Source organism: Heterodontus francisci, chromosome 1 (genome assembly GCF_036365525.1).
Source record: "Heterodontus francisci isolate sHetFra1 chromosome 1, sHetFra1.hap1, whole genome shotgun sequence".
NCBI classification, from domain to species: domain Eukaryota; kingdom Metazoa; phylum Chordata; class Chondrichthyes; order Heterodontiformes; family Heterodontidae; genus Heterodontus; species Heterodontus francisci.
In genome coordinates, this window is record NC_090371.1 from 213,958,821 (window position 1) to 213,973,332 (window position 14,512).

At 42.9% G+C, this 14,512-nt stretch overlaps 1 protein-coding gene across 5 annotated transcripts in view; it reads left to right on the forward strand.

Annotated features, from left to right (window-relative positions):
- slc10a7 (solute carrier family 10 member 7) overlaps window positions 1–14,512 on the forward strand; it is a 435,171-nt gene that overhangs the window by 199,076 nt on the left and 221,583 nt on the right. The window lies entirely within an intron of this gene.

Below are 14,512 nucleotides of genomic sequence, written 5' to 3' on the forward strand. Positions count from 1 at the left end.
TGCAATGTTCAGTGGAAAGCACATGAATATTTAGTTTTCAAAAGTTTACAGTTTCATGCTATACTAAAGGAAAAAATCATAAGTTATTAATAGTTGATGCCTTTTTAAAAAGGCAGTAAGATTAGAATTTTTAATAAGTAATCTAGATTCACAAAGTATGTTTCTATTTAAGTAGAAAGACTTTAAAGAGAATATTCCAATATAAGCTATACAAATTTTATTGCAAGCATCTTTGCTGTTCTTGAACCTATCTGATTTGTACTTGTTGTATCCCCTTATAAAAGTTACTCATGCTGTAGTCTTTATAATTAGGTTCCATTCTCTTTCTCTTTGCATGGCTCTGACACACTGTATTGTACCTCTCCGACGCTTTTTTTTTGGTATATATTTCCTACCTTCTCACTTTTCTGAATGTGTCTATATATCTCACACGTGTTTCTTTGCCAATATACTTTGATATTTATGATTGCATATACTGAACATGATATGGCCTTTTGAATGGAGTAACTACATTGTAGTAATTACTTTCCAATGTCTTTTCTTCTATTACTTTGTTATTTAGAGTGCATATAAAAGTAAAAGCAGCTAGTTATTACCACACCAATTTGAGTGTTTGTTCAAACATAACATACTTAACTTTTATGTTTCACTTTTGTTAAAACTAGGATACATAATGAGATTGTAGTCAAAGTGAATTAGGTAGGGAGATGGACTGCAGTATCATGAGTTTTTCTCTTTTCTTTTGCAAGATGTAATTGAATCAAATCAAGAATTTAATTATAATTGATTTTTTAAAACTTTCAAGCAGTTTTAAGGAAGATAAATACGTTTATGGAACGGAGTGTCCAACAGCTGGCATAGCACAGGCAGAAGGTGAGTGGGCCTGAGGTGATGGGAGAAAGTTTGAGTTTAGGAGGCTAATTGGTTGGTTTCATGGAGTTGACAGGCTGAGAATTAGTGATAAGTTAGGGCTAAGGCTATGGTTTCTGACCAGGGGGAGGGTTTGGGCATGGGAATATTTTGGGAAGATGGCACTTCAAGCTACTTGGAGATTTGGGATTTAGCAGCATTCAAAAGGCTGGATACTGGGAAGGAGCACATGAGGGAGAGAGGGGCAAAGCATAGGACTACAGGCAGAACTAGATGCAGATGCACAACACATGCCTGGACATAGCAATGCCTAAGAGTGAAGCATTAGCTGGGAATGAAGGACACAGCCAATTGGGTGGGGTGGGGGGTGAGGATGGGAGTAGGAGGAGTGAAGGACAGGCCTGAAGTTTGAAAAGGGCAAATGGTTATGAAGACATTCCAATGGAAGATCTTGTAATCACACATATGTACCATTGAAGGGTACTGAGCTCTCTGTTTACTGTATACTTGGAATGTACAGAAAATATGACCCAAGGCTCAGCTCAGGGATCGAAATTCTGGAAAAGCAGCAGAAAGAAAACTTGACGTCCCTGAAAGAGGATTTGAGATAAGGAAACTTATTGGAGGTATTGGAAGATGGATTGGGTATTTTTTCTCCAGAATTATTGAAACTTTCATGCTTATGTTCTAAATTTTATTTTGAGATGGAGTGGGAACTAACATGTTCTAAGCACTGTTGGGGTGGGGAAATCAGGGAAGTGATTTCTCTTTTTGTTAATGGAAGTTTTTTAGCACAATGAAGTGCACTGTGAGAGTGTTTGACTCAAAAGTTTTTTTCTCCTACAGATGTCAGAAACTTTCCTATGCCGATGTACATACAGAGTTTTTAATTCTGAAAGGAATGTCACAAATATCTGTTTTAGGATGTAAAGTATAAGAACAATTTCATCATATACCCCAAGCCTTGATACCAGCTCTCTACTTCATTAAATTAGTCATTAGTTGCATATGTACATAGGTTAGAAACTTTTGGTATATGTGAACTCATTTATCTTTCTCAAAACTACTTTAAATAGTTTTTTTCTTTTCAAACTTGTTTTATTAAATAATGACTTGATTGTTCAACTACGCCTTGAGAAAAGAAAGAAAAAACAGTTTGGGTCAATAGCTGTACGAGAGCAGAAACCCTGCCCAGTAGAAAGGGCCGCGAGACTAGAGGCCCAGCCTCAAAGCTAAACAAACAGTTTGAAATAACTGTCAGCAAACATGACAGGACAGCTGAGGCCTGTTCCATTCACATTTTGTGCCAGTAAAACCACATATGCAAGAAGTGCCACCAAATGCTTGAGCTCAAAGTTTCTGAGCTTGAGAGGTGACTGGAATCATACAGGAAGCTGAGAGAATTAGAATTAGAATTAGAACATTACAGCGCAGTACAGGCCCTTCGGCCCTCGATGTTGCGCCGACCTGTGAAACCATCTGACCTACACTATTCCATTTTCATCCATATGTCTATCCAATGACTACTTAAATGCCCTTAAAGTTGGCGAGTCTACTACTGTTGCAGGCAGGGCGTTCCACGCCCCTACTACTCTCTGAGTAAAGAAACTACCTCTGACATCTGTCCTATATCTATCACCCCTCAACTTAAAGCTATGTCCCCTCGTGTTTGCCATCACCATCCGAGGAAAAAGACTCTCACTATCCACCCTATCTAACCCTCTGATTATCTTATATGTCTCTATTAAGTCACCTCTCCTCTTCCTTCTCTCCAACGAAAACAACCTCAAGTTCGTCAGCCTTTCCTCGTAAGACCTTCCCTCCATACCAGGCAACATCCTAGTAAATCTCCTCTGCACCCTTTCCATAGCTTCCACATCCTTCCTATAATGCGGTGACCAGAACTGCACGCAATACTCCAGGTGCGGTCTCACCAGAGTTTTGTACAGCTGCAGCATGACCTCATGGCTCCGAAACTCGATCCCCCTACTAATAAAAGCTAACACACCATATATAACCTGGGTAGCAACCTTCAGGGATTTATGCACCTGGACACCAAGATCTCTCTGTTCATCTACACTACCAAGAATCTTCCCATTAGCCCAGTACTCTGCATTCCTGTTACTCCTTCCAAAGTGAATCACCTCGCACTTTTCCGCATTAAACTCCATTTGCCATCTCTCAGCCCAGCTCTGCAGCCTATCTATGTCCCTCTGTACCCTACAACATCCTTCGGCTTTGTGGATAGCACATTTCAGGACCGGGGAGCCCCACAGGTACAGAGAGTTCAGGAGGAGAAGGAGTGGGTGACTGCCAGGTAGATTAGAAGGAAGAGGCAGGCAGCTCAAGAATCCCCTGGGAGTGTGGTATTCACAAGCTGTTTTCAGTCAGAAGTTGTGGTCCATATTGGAAACAATGGCACAGGTTCTACAGGCAGAGTTTCCGGAGCTAGTACAGAGATTACAAAACAGGACCTCAAAGGTAGTAATCGCTGGATTACTCCCAGTTCCAGGTGTTAGTAAGTACAGAAGCAGGCAGGTAGTGCAGGTGGATGTGTGGCTGGAGCAGTGGTGCAGGAAGGAGGGCTTCAGATTCCTAGGGCAATGGAACAAGTTCTCGGGCAGACACGTCCTGTATAAGCCGCATGTATTACAACTGAACAGGCCTGCGACCTGTGTCCCATCAGGGAGGTTAACTAATGCTGTTGGGGGGGGGGGGGGGGTGTTTAAACTAATTTGGCAGGGGCTGGCGCAGCGGCAGACAGGATAGACACAGAAAACTAGGAGGGAAAACAGCAACAGAGAAAAGGATAGTGTAGAAAGAACAGGGATTAGCTGACTAGCATAGTATTGGAATGCATATGTGTTGATGTGAGGAGTGGTACAAATAAGGTTGATGAGCTGCTGGTGCAAATTTCCATGTGCAGTTATGATCCAATTGCTATAATAAAACCTCACTTAAGGTGGCCAGGAATGGAAGCTAAATTTTTCTGGTTACAATGTATTCAGGAGGGGTACGACAGGAAGAAAGACAGGGCAGAGGGAAGCGGGTGGTGGTATTGATCAAGCATAATATACTTCTACAGAGAGATGATATAATAGAGATTTCAAAGACAGAATCTATTTGGTTAGAGTTAAGGAACAGAAAAGGAGCTGTTACATCGCTGGGTGTTTACTGTAGACACCACCCCCGCCCCCCACCAAATAGTGAGAAGGAGAGAAAGTGGCAAATCTGTAGGCAAATCTCAGAGAAATTTAAAAATGATAGAGCAGTAACAGTAGGGGACTTCAAATGTATCCAAGGATGCTGACGATACAAGTTAGGAGGAGAGCACAAAGAGGCTGCAAAGGGATATGGACAGGTTGGATGAGTGGGCAAGAACGTGGCAGCTGGAATGTAAAGTGGAGGAATGTGCAATTATCCACTTTGGTAGGAAAAATAGAAAAGCAGACTATTTTTAAATGGTGGGAGACTGGCGAATGTTGGTATTTAGAGGGATCTGAGTGTCCCTATACACAAATCACAGAATGTTAACATGCAGGTACAGCAAGCAATTAGGAAGGCAAATGTTATGTTAGCCTTCATTAGAAATATGAGTAAAGAAGTCTAACTGTAATTATCTCGGGCCTTGGTGAGAACACACCTGGAGTACTGTATACAGTTTTGGTCTCCTTACCGAGGGAAGGATACACTTACCTTAGAGGGAGTGCAAGGAAGGTTCACTGGACTGGTTCCTGGGATGAGAGAATTGTCCTATGAGGAGAGATTGAATAGATGCGGCCTACATTATCACATTGCTGTTTGTGGGAACTTGCTGTGCGTAAATAGGCTGCTACGTTTGCTACATTACAGAGGTGACTACACTTCAAAAAGTACTTAATTGGCTGTAAAGTGCTTTGAGATGTCCGGTGGATGTGAAAAGTGCTGTATAAATGAAAGTCTTTCTTTCTTTAAGATTCTGAGAGGGCTTTACAGGATAAATGCTGGGAAGATGTTTCCACTAGCTTGGGGAGTCTAGAATTAGGTATCTCAGTCTCAGAATAAGGGGTCAGCCATTTGGACTGAGATGAGGAGAAATTTTTTCACTCAAAGGGTTATGGACCTTTGTAATTCTTTACCTCAAAGAGCTGTGGACACTCAGTCATTGAGTACATTTAAGAAAGCAATCAATAGGTGTTTGGATACTAAGGGAATCAATGGATGTGGGGATAGTGTGGGAAGGTGGAGTTGAGGTAGGTAATCAACCACAATCTAATAGAATGCCAAAGCAGACTCGAAGGGTCAAATGGCCTACTCCTGCTCCTATTTCTTATGTACTCATTACCATAATATAGTGTCAGGCAAACCCCCCACCTGCCAAGATTGAGACACACATTATTTCGCCACATGAATATTAAAACTTAAAAAATTGCAAGCACCTGACTGGAAAAAACATTTGCATAGTACCAGACAATGTTGAAACAAACTGAACCAGTCCCTGCCCCAATACACAGAAAACACCTGGTTAAACCAGTCTTTTACATAACCACCTGCTGGCCAACTAGGTGGGGGGGCGGTTAAACTGGAAAAACGGATTTTGAACTGAAAAAGCCATGTGCTGATCGAGTAAAGATCTCTCCTGGAGCTGAAGCAAGAATTACAGTCTCTCCTGTCTGCCTGCTTCCATCTCCTTCCCACATAACTGAATATTGTGAAAACACATGAAACTCAAAGAGAGAAAGGTTTCCTACGCGAACAAGGTTTTAAGAAGACTATTGGGCCCCAACGAAAAGCAAGACTACTTACAAAAGGACTACAGTGAGTTGAAGCACCGTAACAATATATTGTCTCAAACAGCTCTCTACTATATTTTCCTCTTCTCTTTTCTGTTCCTATCTGCATGTTATATCGCATGTCCGTAGGCATGAACCGTATTAAAATGTCATCTTTCTTCTTTAAAGTATGTATGAATTGGTTTCTTTGTCTTATAATTGGAAAACTGTGAACAAGGATTCACAAAAAGGGGAGCTCAAAACACTGTGTTTAAAATTAAACCCTGTTACAATATGACCAGGTGAAGATAGTAACAGACTCCTAGACACCTTTCACACCTGGTCGTAACAATAGGCTGGGAGGTTGGGGTTGGGAGTGGGGAGGGAAACAGAGTAAAAAGGTTGACTTCTTAAAATGTGTACAGGAGAACTTTGTTAATCAGTATGTTTCTTGCCCAAATAAGAAGGAAGCAGTGTTGGATCTAGGTCTGGGGAATTAAGTAGGACAAGTGGTGTATGTTTAACTGGGAGTGCATCTGGATAATAACCATTGTGATATAGGTAGGTTTGAAGTAGTTATGGAAAGGGATAAATAAAAATCAATGTTGAAAATACCACACTGAGCCAATTTCAGTGGTTTGAGAAGCCACAAAATTGTGTAGTAAATGAGGAACAGCAGGTCTTCAAGCTAGAGATACTTTGGGTACAAACTAAACACATTACAATAATCAGTAAAGATGGGGCATCCACAACTAGACCTTCCTGGTGACACATGAAACAGAGGTTAAAATAAAACAGAAAAAGGGAGTTTATGACATGTTAAGTACAGAATACAGTTGTAAAGCAGGCAGAATACAGACACCCAGCACAATTTTTTTAAAGCAAAATTGTGTCTGACTAACCTGTTTGAGTTCTTGAATGAAATAGCAGAGGAGGTTGATGAAGGTAGTGCAGTAGATGTTGTACATATAGACTTTCAAAAGGCGTTTGATAAAGTACCACATACTCAGGAAATAAAAACATATGTATTAAAGGTACAGGAAGCAGAGAGTAGTGTGAATAGATGTTTTTCTGATTGATGGGAAATATGCAGTGGGGGGTCCCCCAGGGGTTGGAATTGGGACCATTGCTTTTCTTGTTATATATAAAAGACCTGGATATAGAGAGTACAATTTCTTTGTTTCCAGATGATATAGAACTTGACAACATAGTAAATAGTAAAAGGATAGTAGCAGACTTCAGGGGGACATAGACAGACTGGGCAAATGGCCAGACACTCGGCAGATGTAGTTTAATGTGGGTGAGTGTGAAGTGATGCACTTTGGGAGAAACAACATAAAGAGGCAGTATAATTTAGATGGTGCTATTTGAAGAACTGGGGTGCATATTCATCAATATTTGAAGGTGGCAGGAGAAGTTAATGTGGTTAAGAAAGCATATGGAATACAAAGGTTGGAATTTTTTGCATGGTGGATGGGAGCTGTCCACCGACCGAAAAGTCATTGGAGATCACGCCTCCGTTGGGCCTGGGAATCCAGTCTGGATTTTACGGTCCCCAGGCCCTTAATTGGTCTTGGGCGGCACTTCCACCTCATTAAGGCAGGAGGCCGGCAGCTCTTAGTCCCAGCAGCACCATTGGGAGCGGTGGCCTCTGCTGGGACTGCAATCCAGCTTCCACATGAACCATAGAACTATAGAAAAGTTATGGCACAGAAGGGGGCCATTCAGCCCATTGTGTCTGTGCCAGCTGAAAAAACTAGCCGCCCAATCTAATCCCATCTTCCAGCACCTGACCCTAGCCTTGCAGGTTACAGCACTTCAGATGCATGTCTAGGTACCTTTTAAATGAATTGAGGGTTTCTGCCTCCACCATCGATCCGGGCAGTGAATTCCAGACACCCACCACCCTCTGGGTGAAAAAGGTTTTCCTCATGTCCCCTCTAATTTTTTTTAAATTTGCTCATGGGATATGGGCATCGCTGACAAGGCCAGCATTTATTGCCCATTCCTAATTGCCCTTGAGAAGGTGGTGGTAATCCTTCTACCAGTCACCTTAAATCTGTGCCCCCTGGTAACTGACCTGTCCACTAGGGGAGACAGGTCCTTTCTGTCTACTCTATCGAGGCCCCTCATAATTTTGTACATCTCAATTAAGTCACCCCTCAGCCTCCTTTGTTCTAAAGAAAACAACCCGAGTTGATCCAGTGGTTCCTCATAGCTGCAACTTTCAAGCCCTGGCAACATTTTTGTAAACCTCCTCTGTACTCTCTACAGAGCAATTATGTCCTTCCTGTAATGTGGTGACCAGAACTGTACGCAATACTCCAGCTGTGGCCTAACCAGCGTTTTATACCGTTCCAGCATTTCATCCCTGCTTTTGTATTCTATACCTCGGCCAGTAAAGGAAAGCATTTCGGAGGAAGGACGGCCCTGGTGAGGCAGGGGGCGTGTTGGGCATTGGGGGTGGTTGGGGCATCGGGGGTGGCCAATCAGGATGGCTCCCTCCACCACCCTCCCAGGCCGTCGGAAAGCTGCCTACTTTTGTCAGGTGCCTTTTCGCAGGCCTGGGCTGCCTGTCTGTCAACGGTAAACTCCCCGTGGGGGTGGGCGGAGGCCCTTAAGTGACTGTTAATTGGCCACGTAAGGGCCTTGATTGGCCTGGGGCGAGCGGGCGGTTTCCTGTCACCGCCGCCTCGCATAAAATGACAGTGGATGTGGGAGGCCTCCTGAGCCTCCCATTCCATTTTATGCTCCCCCCACTCCCCACCACCAACTCACTCTTTGTGGGGGTAGAAGGGGGGGGGGGTAATTCCCGACCAAAGTATTTGCAGCACTGAAACAGGCCATTCTGTCCAATAGGTCCGTGCCGGTGTTTATGTTCCACATGAGACTCCTCTCAGCCCTCTTCATCTAACCTAACAACATATCCTTCTATTCCTTTCTCCCTCATATCCTTACCCAGCTTCCCTTAAATGCGTCTATGCTGTTTGCCTCAATTACTCCCCGTGTTAGCAAATTCCAGATTCTAACCACTATGAGCAAAGAAGTTGCTCCTGAATTTTCTGTTGGATTTGTTAATGACTCTTATATTTATGGTCCCTAGTTCTGGTCTAGCCTGTAACTGGAAATGTCTTCTCTCCGTCTACCCTATCAAACCCTTTCATAACTTAATGACCTATAGTGAAGGAATGTGGGGATAGTCCAGGAAAACATAGAAACATAGAAAATAGGAGCAGGAGTAGGCCATTCGGCCCTTCGAGCCTGCTCCGCCATTCATTATGATCATGGCTGATCATCCAGCCCAGTCGCCTGTTCCCGCTTTTGCCCCATACCCTTTTATCCCTTTAGACCCAAGACCTATATCTAACTCTTTCTTGAAAACATACAATGTTTTGGCCTCAACTGCTTTCTGTGATAGTGAATTCCACAAGCTCACCACTCTCTGGAGGGTGGAGTTAAGGTAGAAGATCAGCCATGATCTTATTGAATGGCAGAGTAGGCTCAAAGGGTTGAACGGAATACACCTGCTTCTATTTCTCATCAGGCCACCCCTCAAGCTTCTCTTTTCTAGAGAAAAGAACCCCAGCCTGTTCAGTCTTTCCTGATGGGCATAACCTCTCAGTTCTGGTATCAGCCTTGCAAATCTTTTTGAACCTTCTCCAATGCCTCTATATCTATTCTTTTTGTAATATGGAGACCAAAACTGTTCACAGTACTCCAAGTACCAAGTTTAACATAACTTATGTCACAAGTTTAACGTAACATATCTGCTTTTCCATTCTGTCCCTCTAGAAATGAACCCCGGTGCCTTTTTTGTTTTTTATGGCCATATTAATTGTTTCAAGAGAACTTGCTATGGCAAAAGGGGATTTTTTTAGTTCATTGATTGGAAACCCTACATTAAACGCTTAATGAAATAGAAAGAGCTAGAATTCTACAGGTAACTTAAAAAAAAAAAGCTGGCAGCCAGGATGGTCACCACAATTTGCATTTGAACACCTTATACATTCCAAGGCCTCAAAGAGGAGGCACATGAATGATGAGCACAGCAAATACCCTTCAGTGATGAGCACAGCAAATACCAATAATTTGTTGGGAAAGAAAAGCTTTTCTTGTGGAATTAATTTGGCTTGTTGCTTTGTAGAATTTTGAAAGAGAAATAACACCGCTTCTTCCTTCGGTTCAAATCACCTCGCAGAACTCTCTGCTCAAAACCAGTCTCTGCTAGCTAGTTTAAACAGTCAAAACTGCAACATTGAATCAGGTGACCACTCTCCTGCTGCTGTTGCTCGGCAACCAGAATGCAACTGGCTGACTGAGTCTCCAGAACCGTCTCTGCCTTAAAGGTGCACTGATCTTTTACAGTCTTAAAGGCACACACAATATTTCTGAGGAACAAAAAAAAGACTGTGTCATAATAGACTCACTTCTTTCTTGTTTAAACTCATGAAAACCTGTCCAGTTGGTTCTTTTATGATCACAACAAACGAAAAAGGTAAATCACTCACTGACGTGGTAAGCACATTCACTGTTTAAAAGGAATAAACCCTGTTACGGTCAAGTAAGAGGAAGGACAAGAGGGGAGCCTTGTGACCCCTCCTCAGCTGATCATAACAATTGCGTCACTACTTTTAGTGATTTGTGTAACTGTACCTTCAGATCCCTCTATTCCTCTACCTAGGAGTATGTGGCCTCCTTAATCTTCCTACCAAAATGTATTACCTCACACTTACCTATGTTGAAGTTCATTTGCCAATTACATGCCAATTCTGCAAGTTTATTAATGTCTTCCTGTATTTTGCGCAGACTTCCTCTGTATTAACTACACTCACCATTCAACCCCCAGTTTGGTGTCATTCAAAAATTTTTAAAGTGTGTTTCTGATTCAAAATTGTTTATGTAAATGGTGAACAATAGTTGTCCCGGCACCGATCCTTGTATAACACCAGTCCCACCATTTGCCAATCTGAGTAATTGCTTTTAACCTTTACTCTCCAATTTCTCTGTTTTGTATGTAATGTGTAATAGTGCCTCTGCTACCTTTTTCCTAACTTCTTTTAATATGCAATCCATCCAGACCAGTGGTATTATCCTCTCTAAGTTTGGTTTATCGGTTATCTTCCCCTTTACTATCTTAAATGTCTTTCTATCCATTTTGATCTTCTCTTCCAGAGTCATATCCACCATGTTAGTATCACTTGTAAGTACCGAGGCAAAGTAATTTTTTGCCATCTTGCTGTTACTGCCTGTGAGTTTGTCATGTATATCTCTTAGTGGCCCTATCCCTATCCTGATTTTTTCTTTTATTATTTATCTTTCTGTAGAATAATATTTCTTGTTATATTTGTTAATTTAAAATTGTAGGTTCTCTTTGCCTTGATTGTTTTTTGATTTATTTCCTAACCTTTTGCATTCCCTTTTGCCAGCCTGTCCTTAGTTTTTTTTAATGTATCTAGTGTATGCCTTTTTCTTCAGATTCAATTTTGCTCTTATTTCTTTATTCATCATGATATGTCATTACTGGCTAGTTTCTTCTTACTTTTTAGTGGGATATTTACCCTGGACACTCTCGATACTGATATTTAAATAGCACCTTTAATGTAATAAAACATCCCAAGGTGCTTCAGAGGAGCAATATAAAGCAAAATATGTCATCAGGCCACATAATGAGATATTGGTCAGATGACCAAAAGCTTGGTCAAAGAGGTAGGCTTTAAGCAGTGTCTAAAAGGAGGAAAGTGTGATAGAGAGGTAGAGAGGTTTAGGGAGGGAATTCAGAGTTTAGAGCCAAGGCAAAGGAAGGCACGGCCACCAATGTTGGAGCAATTAAAATGGGGATGTTCAAGAGGCCAGAATCAGATAAGCGCAAATATATCGGAAGGTTGTGGGGCTGGAGGAGATTACAGACATAGGGAGGAGGCGAGGCCATGGAGGGATTTGGAAGCAAGAATTAAAGTTTTAAAATCAAGACGTTGCTAGACCGGGAGTTAATGTCGGTCTGTGAGCACAGGTGAACAGGACTTAGTGCGAGTTAGGACACAGGCAGCAGTGTTTGGATGGCCTCATGTTTACAGAGGCTAGAATGCGGGAGAACAACTCGGAGTGCATTGTAGTAGTCAAGTCCAGATGTAACAGAGGCATGAATGAGAGTTTCAGCAGCCAATGAGCTGAGGCAGGGGCGAAGTCAGCCATTGTCACGGAGGTGGAAATTGGCGATCTTTGTGATGGCATGAACATGTGGTCAGAAACTTATCTCGGGGTCAAATATGACACCAAAGTTACAAACAGTCTTGTTTAATCTCAGACAGTTGCCAGGGAGAGGGATGGAGTTGGTAGCAAAGGGAATGGAGACTGAAAATAATGGCTTCAGTCTTTCCAATATTTAAATCGAGGAAATTTCTGCTTCTCCAGTACTAGATATCAGATGTCATTTGCGACTTTGATAGCCATTTCTGTAATGTGGCAGGGGCAGAAACCTAATTGGAGGAATTCACATATGGAGTTCTGGGAAAGATGACTACAGATTTGGGAGGCAACAACATGTTCACAGACTTTGGAGAGGAAAGGGAGGTTGGAGATGGGTCGGTAGTTTGCAAGGACGGAGGGTCAAAAGCTGGACAGTTGTGATTTTCAGTGCTGTTGTAAGTGAATTTTCCAGGGACAGAGACAGAAGGACTAGAGTTGGATGTGGAAGGAGGATGTGGGCAGAGGGTGATACAAGGAAGTGATTAGCGATGGGACTAGCAAGACCACATGAGATGGCAAGGTCAAGGGGGTGGCCGTGAATATGGGTTGGGGAGTTTACATCGAGGGAGAGATTTAGGGAGGATATTGGAGCAGTAAACTCAAAGGAGAGAGAGCACGATGAGTTGAGATGGAGGTTGAAATCACCCAGGATGAGAAGTCATTTGGTGCTGAGGCTGAGGGAGGAAAATAATTAAGATACCTCAGTGAGAAAATTTTTATCGTACTTGGGAGGGTGGTAGAGAACGATGATTTTGAGAGGTGAGAAGGAGTGGAACAAGGTGAGATGCTCAAAGAAGGAGAAAGCACCACAGGAGTAGAGGATCAGGCCAGGGTGATCTGGTGATAAGTGCCACACTGCCACTGTGACGGTCTTGACAGGGCAAGTGGCAGAAGACGTAGCCAGGCTTCATTTACGGGGAAGGTGCCATCACACCACAGGCTCAGCAGTGGGAGGGCTGTGTTGGATAGGAAGACGATTGGCAATATTAGACCCCAGCGGACACACTGTGCAGGAAGTTAAATGAGAGAGTAGGATGGGGCAATTGGGGTAGCTGCTCACATTGAGCCAGTGCTGAGTGTGTCAATGAGTGCTTCGGAGAATGCCAAGAGAGGCATAGAGGGAAGCTGTAGGCTTATCTAAGAGGGAGTCAAGCCTGGGATGGTGGCAAGAGAGCAGGAAGGTCGAGGAGTACTGAAGATTTAGGGTAGGGAATCGGGAAGGCAGAGTATCTGATAATAAATGGGAAATAGATGGGAGATAATAGGAAGGAATCCAGGGTTAAAGTCAGAGGTCCCATGCTGGGATAGCAATGATCTAAGTAGGGTGGAGTCAGCATAGAACATCGACCAACTGTTGTTTGAGTTTGGAGACAGCTGGAGCGAGTGAAGTCCAGAAGCTATTTGAGGGTAGAGTATCAGAGGATGCACTGATGGAGGTATTTTCATGGGACTGAGGATGCAGTAGGTGTCAGAGACAGTTGCAGGATCGGAATGATGATGGCAAAGTTGGAGGACATGGTAAAATCCGGAAGCAGCAGAGGTTTGCTCTTCGGCTCAAGCGAGTGATATTCTGGCCAAGAACAGACTGCAGCTGAAAAACTGGTATAACCAGTGGTCAGTCACAGGCTCGGCAGGAGATTGAAGTCTCTCACTGACATAAGGGGATATGAGGATCATGTGGGGAAAAAGGCATTGAAGTGGATGATCAGCCATGATTGTATTGAATGGCGGAGCAGGCTCGATGGGCTGAATGGACTACTACTGCTATGTTCCTAATCACAGCAATGGTGGAGGATGAGCTGTAGAATGATCACAGTTAATTTAAATATTGCAAAAAAGCAGCAGATCCGAGATAGAGGTTGAGCCTTATGGTACAGCCAGAGTCATCCAGAGTAGAAGTGTCATCTTGTTGACTAGAGAAGTCTAGGAATTTGAAATAAAAATGGAAAATTCTAGAAATACTCAGCAGGTCAAACAGCATTTGTGGAGAAACAGAGTCAATGTTTTAGGTCAATGCCCTCTCATCAGAACTGGGAAAAGTTAGAAATGTAATTGGTTTTAAGAAAGTGAAAGGGGGGAGGGTGGGAGAAAGAACAAAAGGGAAGGTCTGTGATCAGTTGGAATACGGGGGAGATTCAGTGACAAAAGAGTTGGTGGTGCAAGACCAAAGGCACTGGTAATGGGACAAGTAAAGAAACAAAAGATGTGTCTAGAGGAGGTGTGAATGGCAAAATGATGAACAGCTGCTGTCCGTGAGCAAAACCAAAACCTGCTACAAAATGGGGCAGAGGTTACGGCCTGAAATTGTTGAACTCGTTGTTGAGTCAGGAAGGCTGTAAAGTGTCTAATCGAAAGATGAGGTCCTGTTCCTTGAAGTTACATTGAGCTTCATTGGAACACTGTAAGAGGTCGAGGACAGAGAGGTCAGCGTGAGAACAAGGTGGAGAATTATAATGACAGGCGACCGAAAGCTCAGGGTCACTTTTGCAGACTGAACAGAGCAAAGCGGTCACCCAATCTGCATTTGGTCTCCCCAGTGTAGAGCAGACCGTCTTGTGAGCATCAAATACATTATACTAACTTGAAAGAAATAGACTGGAATCCCAGGACTTTTGAAGCAAGTCACAGAGCAAAGAAGGACAGCA